The sequence below is a fragment of the Pteropus medius genome, unplaced genomic scaffold (genome assembly GCF_902729225.1).
Source record: "Pteropus medius unplaced genomic scaffold, Ma_sr-lr_union100, whole genome shotgun sequence".
In the NCBI taxonomy this organism is placed as follows: Eukaryota; Metazoa; Chordata; class Mammalia; order Chiroptera; family Pteropodidae; genus Pteropus; species Pteropus medius.
In genome coordinates, this window is record NW_024352783.1 from 2,671,075 (window position 1) to 2,678,089 (window position 7,015).

A 7,015-nucleotide genomic window follows, 5' to 3' on the forward strand; every position below is an offset into this window, starting at 1 on the left:
ACATATTGTATCAACTATGGGTACTGCCACCCTTACCAGGGCTTGTTTGTTTTATTTGTTTATTTGTTTTTAACTAGCTGGCTCATTTTAGTGAAGTTTATTTCCTACCCAACAGTCTTAGGCCTCTGATGTTGCTCCTCTTGTATTCCAGCTTTGGCATGTTTACAGTTGCCTTGGAATGACAGTGGTTTTGATAGGGTTCTATTCTATTTCCTTGACCACATGTAATTGTTAAACTCCACTAATTGCTAGCTGCTTATTTTATTGTTTTTAAAAACTCCCTTGGACATAAATTGCTCTACAGATTAATCCAATCAAATTCTGGCTCCTTTGAAAAAATTGTTCCTGAGGTCAGTGTTTGATATTTTCTCCTCCCAGGAGAGCTACTCCTAACTATCTTTTCCATTGTTCTCTCCTGAATTATAGCTAGCCTAGTTTAACCTGTATCTCAAGTCTCTTTCAATTTACTTTCACTACAACTTCTACTGATCTTGAGAGTGAGCTTAGACTTGAACTTCTTTGCTCTCTGTTGCAAAGGAAATCAGTTCATTTGGGAAAAGATTAGAAGTTCTCTGGTTTTTTTTGACCTGATTCTTCCCCTAGGCAAAATCTCTGAGCTGGGATTCTAGAGCTATTGGTAGGAACAGTTATAAACTTCTCTCTGAGTGACACTCCTACTCTCAGAGCTGAACACTTGGTGGTGGGGGGCGGTAATAGCCTGAGGTCTTCTTGGCTTGACCCTTCCGGTGTGGAATCATCACCCTTCAAGCCAAGTGAAGTTTTGATCAGATTCTAAACACACCATACCCATGATAGAGCCTCTATTTTATACATGGTGGCTGGGAAGGAGAGTAGAGCCCCCACTTCTTGATTACAATTGCCAAGGACTTAGCCCCAGAAACAAGTAGCTGGGGACAGAATGAGAAATATTGATGTCTTATTCTTTTTGGGAAGAAAGTTATCTGGTTGGAGCAGGGGGAAGAGGGAGCCTTGTGTTCTTGGCCTGGTAATCTAGAGTGTAGTTCCTGTTTCTCTGAGTTGGTAGGGTGGGAGAGAGGAAGTGATTTTGATTCAAATACCATAGATCCTTATCTTGCTTACAGAATTTTCATAGATTTTCTCGATAGATGTTTCTTTATTTGCCATTTTCCTTTAGGACCATTTCCAGAGGCTTTAAATGTTGTTTTAAAAATAATTTTAATTAGTTTCACTGGGCCAAGGGTCAGTGACATTCCTCAGGCTGTCTTGCCAAAGGTTGATCTTTCCTATAGTGTGTGTGTGTGTGTGTGTGTGTGTGTGTGTATTTCCTTGTATGTCATTATTTTTTTTGTGGTTGCTATAGGTTTGTATATATAAAACTTACCATTGTCTTCTTTTGTTGTCATGTTATCAGTTCAAGTGAAGCATGGAAAGCTTACTCCTCTTTAAGTGCTTTACTCTCCCCCATTTATAATATAATTGTCTTAATTCCTCTATATAATTGTCTTAAATCCTCTATATATTTAGAACCACATCAGATAGTGCTATAATTTTTTGCCTCAATCATCAAACATAATTTACAAAACTCTAAAAGAGAAAGCTTATTGTATCTGTTTCCTATTTTAGATTATTGTGGTATTTTTTTTCCTTTTTAATGTTCCAAGGTTATTTCCTTTTTTATTTTCCTTTCTATTTAGAAAACTTCCTTTAGCCATTCTTTTAGGGTAGGTCTGCTGATGATAGTTTTTCTTAGGTTTCATTCACCTGACAATATTTTGATTTTCCTTTCATTCCTGAAGAATATTTTTTTTTTTCTGGGTACAAGATTCTGGATTGATAGTTCTTTTTCCAGTACCTGAAAAATAGCTTTCTATCTCCATGGTTTCTGGTGAGAAATCTGCTGTCATTTAAATAATTTTTATTCTACAAGTAAGACATCCTTTTTCTCTGGCTCCTTTCAAGATATTTTTCTTTGCTTTTAGTATTTAGAAATTATGATATGTCTTGTTATGGATTTCTTTGAGTTTATTCTATTTAGATAAACTCCTTTATGAATCTGTAGGTTATGTTTCTTGCCAGATTTAGAACTTTTCAGCCATTATTTCTTTGAGTACTTTTTCGGCTTCACTCTATTCCTCCTCTTGTTCCAGGACTCTTAAAACATAAGATTTTTGTTGTTGTTATAGAGCTACAGAGCCTTCAAGCTCTGTACAATTTTTTCCCATTCATTTTTTCCCCCACATTTTCAGATTAGGTTTTTTTTTCTACATTCTAGTTCACTAATTCTTTCCTCTGTCCCCTTCATTTTTCCATTGAGCCCATTCATTGAGCTTTTTATTCCAGTTATTGTATTTTTCATTTCTAAAATTTCCATTTTTTAATATCTTTTATTTCTTTCCTGAGACTTTATATTTTTACATTTATTTCAAGCATCTTAATAAATGTTCTTTGAAATATCCTTTTATTACAGATAATTTGAAACCATTTTCAGATCATTCTAATATCTCTATCATCTTGCTTTGGCTTTTTCCATTCACTTATCCTTTTTCATTAAATATGAGATCTTCTTGATAGGATGAGTGATTTTCAATTGAAATCTGAACATTTTTAAAAACTTTTATAAGAAGAAAGTTTAATATGCAAGAAGTTCTATTTCTAGATATATATTTAATAAAAAAGAAACTATCAAGAAAAGTAACATGTAATATTAGGTTCTGAAATTTACATTTTAGTTAAAGAGTAAAAACTTTATTTTTATTTATTTATATTTGTTTAAAATACACATGCTTTTTTAAAAAGTTTTTTTTTAAATTATTTTTTATGGTAACATTGTTTAATGAAATCCAATAAATTTCATCTGTACACTTTAATAGTAAGGCATATATATATTTACACTGTGTGTTCACCTCCCATAGTTAGATTTCTTTTGATCATCACATATTTGACCCCTTTTACCCTGTCTACCTTCCCCCTCCCCTCACCCCCTCCCCACTGGTAACCACTTGTCTATAGTCCATGTCCATGAATCTCTGTTTGTTTGTCCTGTTCATTTGTTGCTTTTAGGTTTATATCCCACATATAAGTGATAGCATGTGATTTTCAACTTTTTCTGTCTGGCTTATTTTGCTTAGCATGATTATCTTGAGGTCCATCAATGTTGTCGCAAATAGCAGTATTTCACCTCTTCTTATAGCTGAGTAATATTCCATTGTATATATGTACCACAGCTTCTTTAACCAATCATCTATCGTAGGACACTTCAGTTGCTTCCACGTCCTGGCCACTGTGAATAATGCTGCTATGAACATCGGTGTGCAAATATCTTTTTGGATATGGATTTTCAAGTCTTTGGGGTAAATACCCAGTAAAGGGGAAACCTGAACATTTCTTATTATGGTCTGAGATTCTGGATTTTATTTAAACCTTTTATCTGGCTTCATGTGACATTGCTCTGTCAAAGGAAAGGGGTTAGTGCCAGTTTGTTACTGCCACATAGAGGTTCAAGTCCAGGTTTCCTTTTGTTGCCACGTGAGAGGGAGGTACCCTCAGTACTCTTGGGTGAGGATTGGCATTCTGGCTCCCTATATGGTCTACTCTGACACCACAGTCGGGAGGGTGACCTCATTACCACCAGGAAATTGTGAAAGTGTTGAATTTCCATTAGGTCTTCTCTGACGGTGACGACAAGAGGTGCCTTATTACTGCCAGGTGGTTGGGAGTCAATGATTCTCATGTTGTCGCTACTGACACCATTTGTGGGTTCCCTTTTCCTGGCCAGCAGGCATGAAAGTCTTGTCTTCCTACTTGCCCTCCCCTGATACCAATTTGGTAGTGAAGTTGGGGCACCTGATACAGCATCACAGGGGTGGAAATACAAGCTTCCTACTTGGCTTCTGTTGGTGACGGAGTGGGGCCATAGTATTTTCTATGTTGTTTGGTTGGACTATAGCAGTTATTATCTAAAATTTTTGGCTGGTCTGGCTGCTCATTACTTTGTCCTTTGGCTAGAGGGGATCTTTTGTCTGAACTCATTGATGTTTCTGTGTTGTCTGCTCCAAGACTGGAGCATATGAGGCAAAGAGAAAACCCAGGGAACTTACCTAGCTGGTCCATCTTTTTCTCTCCACCTTTCAGAATTTCTTCTGTTAGATTTATGTATAATGTCTAGGGGTTTTAGTTGTACTTAGTGTGAAGAATAGGGAAGAGTAGGTCAACTCTATCTTCCTGGAAATAGAAGTCTCTTTACTGATTTTTTTTTTTTTTTTTTTTTAGTGCTATTGATTACTCAATATCCTCTGCTTTAGGCTGTATTTTTGGTTAATACATGTAGAATACCTAACATTTTGCCTGACACATATATTAAGTTCTTATTAAATTATTATGTAATCCACAAATATTTCTTGAGTATAATGTTTAACTTATCAAATGTTGAATTTGATGGTGAACAAAACAAAGCTTTGCCCTTGTGGAGCTTATATTTTAGCAGAGGGAGACATATTAAAACAAATAAATTAATAGTCAAGGTGATGATCATTTGTGTGGACAAATTTAAAGCAAATTAAGAGAATAAGAAGTATAATTAGCAGGGCAGAGAGAAAGGGATGCCTTTTGATACTGAGTAGGCCTCTCTAAGAAGATATAACATGACCAGAATCTTGCAGATATGGAGGAGTAAGCCATATGGATATTCAGGTGAAGAGTAGAGACCCTTCCTTTCCTTTAGTGACATGACAGATTACTGACCTTGTTTCTAGGAGAAGAATGTCAACAGAATCTTTCACTAGTAAGGCTAGACTAGAAATCCAGGACAGTGCATTATTTCCAGGATGAATAGTTAGAAGATCTTGACCTTGATCTGGGTCTGGGTCTATCATTTATTAGTTATACAACTTTTGACAAACCACTATGCTCTTTGTATCTCATTTGCCAAAAGTATTCTATCTGTCTCACATTGCTGTGAGTATATAGTGACTAGCACATGGTACATGAAAGCATTTTGCAAATATCATAAAGAGTTCTACAAATGGAAATTACCACAATGAGATATCACCTCACACTTGGCAGAATGGCTGTCATCTATAAATCAAAGAACAACAAGTGTTGGCAAAGATTTGGAGAAAAGGGAACTCTCATACACTGTTGGTGGGATTGCAAATTGGTACAGCCACTGTAGAAAACAGTCTGAAGGTTCTTCAAAAAATTAAAAATGGATATACCTTTTATCTCAGCAATTGCATTTCTGGGTATTTAGCCAAAGAAAACCAAAACAATAATTCATAAAGATCTATGCATCCCGATGTTCATGGCAGCATTATTTATATTAGCCAAGATATGGAAGCAACCTAAATGCCCATCAACACACATTTGGATAAAGAAGTTATGGTTCATATATACAATGAAATATCACTCAGCCATTAAAAAAATGAAATCCTACCATTTGCAATGGCATGGATTGACCTAGAGGTTATTAGGCTGAGTGAAATAAGTCAGACAGAGAAAGATAAATACCACATGATTTTACTTCTATGTGGAATCTAAGGAACAAAAAGAACAAAATAATTGAAAACAGACTCACAAATATAGAGGACAATCTGGTGACGGCCAGAGGGGAGGGGGGTTGCGGGGACTGGGAGAATGGGGTGAAGGGTTAAAGAAGTACAAATTAATAGTTGATAGCTGGTCATGGGGATTGGGATCAGGGCATAGAGAATACAGTCAGCAGTAATGTAATGGCTACATGTAGAGCCAGAGGAGAGAAAGAGTAATCAGGGAGATCATTTCATAAACTATATAAATGTCTAACCAACGTACCAAATACTTGAAACTGATAACAAAAAAAAAATTTTAAATTTACAAATGAAAGATGTTAAATTGTATCATAATTACTGACAGTGCTGCCCAACTTGAACTCAAAGGCATTTAGGTTGGATTTGAGCAACTATTTAGCTCAACTTCTTTGTTTTATGAAGAACCTAAGGCCCAGAGAAGTTTGGCTGAATTTATAGGTGTGAACTTGGGGTTATATAATATATGTAATAACTTTGTGAAAGATTTGGTGATAATATAGAGCTATGCTTTTCAGAATGTAGTCCTTAGGCTAGCAGCATCAGTATCACCTGGGAACTTGTTAGAAATGCAGATTCTTGGCCCTTAATTTAGACCTACTGAATTAGAAACTCTGGAGGTGGGACCCAACAATCCGTGTTTTAACAAGCCCTCCAGATTATTCTGATGCATGCTAAATTTGAGAACCATTCTTGTGGAGGTTCACATAATCCCTAGATTCATGAGGAATGATGTTGGATGTCTTAATACACAGTCAGCTCTCTGCAAAATTTTGAGTAAATGGCTTTTGTAGCTAAATTTTCTTACCTCCCATTTTCCTTCTCTCAGGGTTGCCTCTCCTTCAAGCACTTGTCAAGATACATTTCATTAGATGCCTTTTTAGTTGATTAGCCAATAATTCTAGCTAGGGCATTAGTTGAAATTAGTATATTTTCAGTTTAATAAGAGATTAAATAAACAACATCATCCAGGATGCTGAGGATTCTGTCTTTAATAGTAGAATATTTAGATATAAGATAGATAAAAGGGGAGGTAATGTTTGGAGTAGAGGGATCTTAATATTTCTTCTTTTCTTGATATCTGCTTGGTTATTCGAACACTTATAAGTTGAGTTGAAGGAAAATATTCATGACATTTCAACTATCAGTATGTCAGTGGTTCCAGAATTCACTTTCAGTAACCATGGTCTTTAAGTCTTCAGAACATAGAGAAATAATGAAACTGGGCTTATTACAAATTCTTAGGGAATTTTATTAGTGTAATGATGCCTGGCTAGATACCAGAAACCCCAGGGCATGATCATTTCTTCCTAGTTCCCTATGTATACATTTTAAATAGGCTTATATATAAGTTAGAGAAAAAGTCCCTTGCTCTTTGTAACATTTCACAGTCTTCTTCCAGTCTCAATTTCTTTCTATCACAGTAAGTCTTAGTGCTACTTATCAGGGAGGAATTAGACTTAAACTGCCTC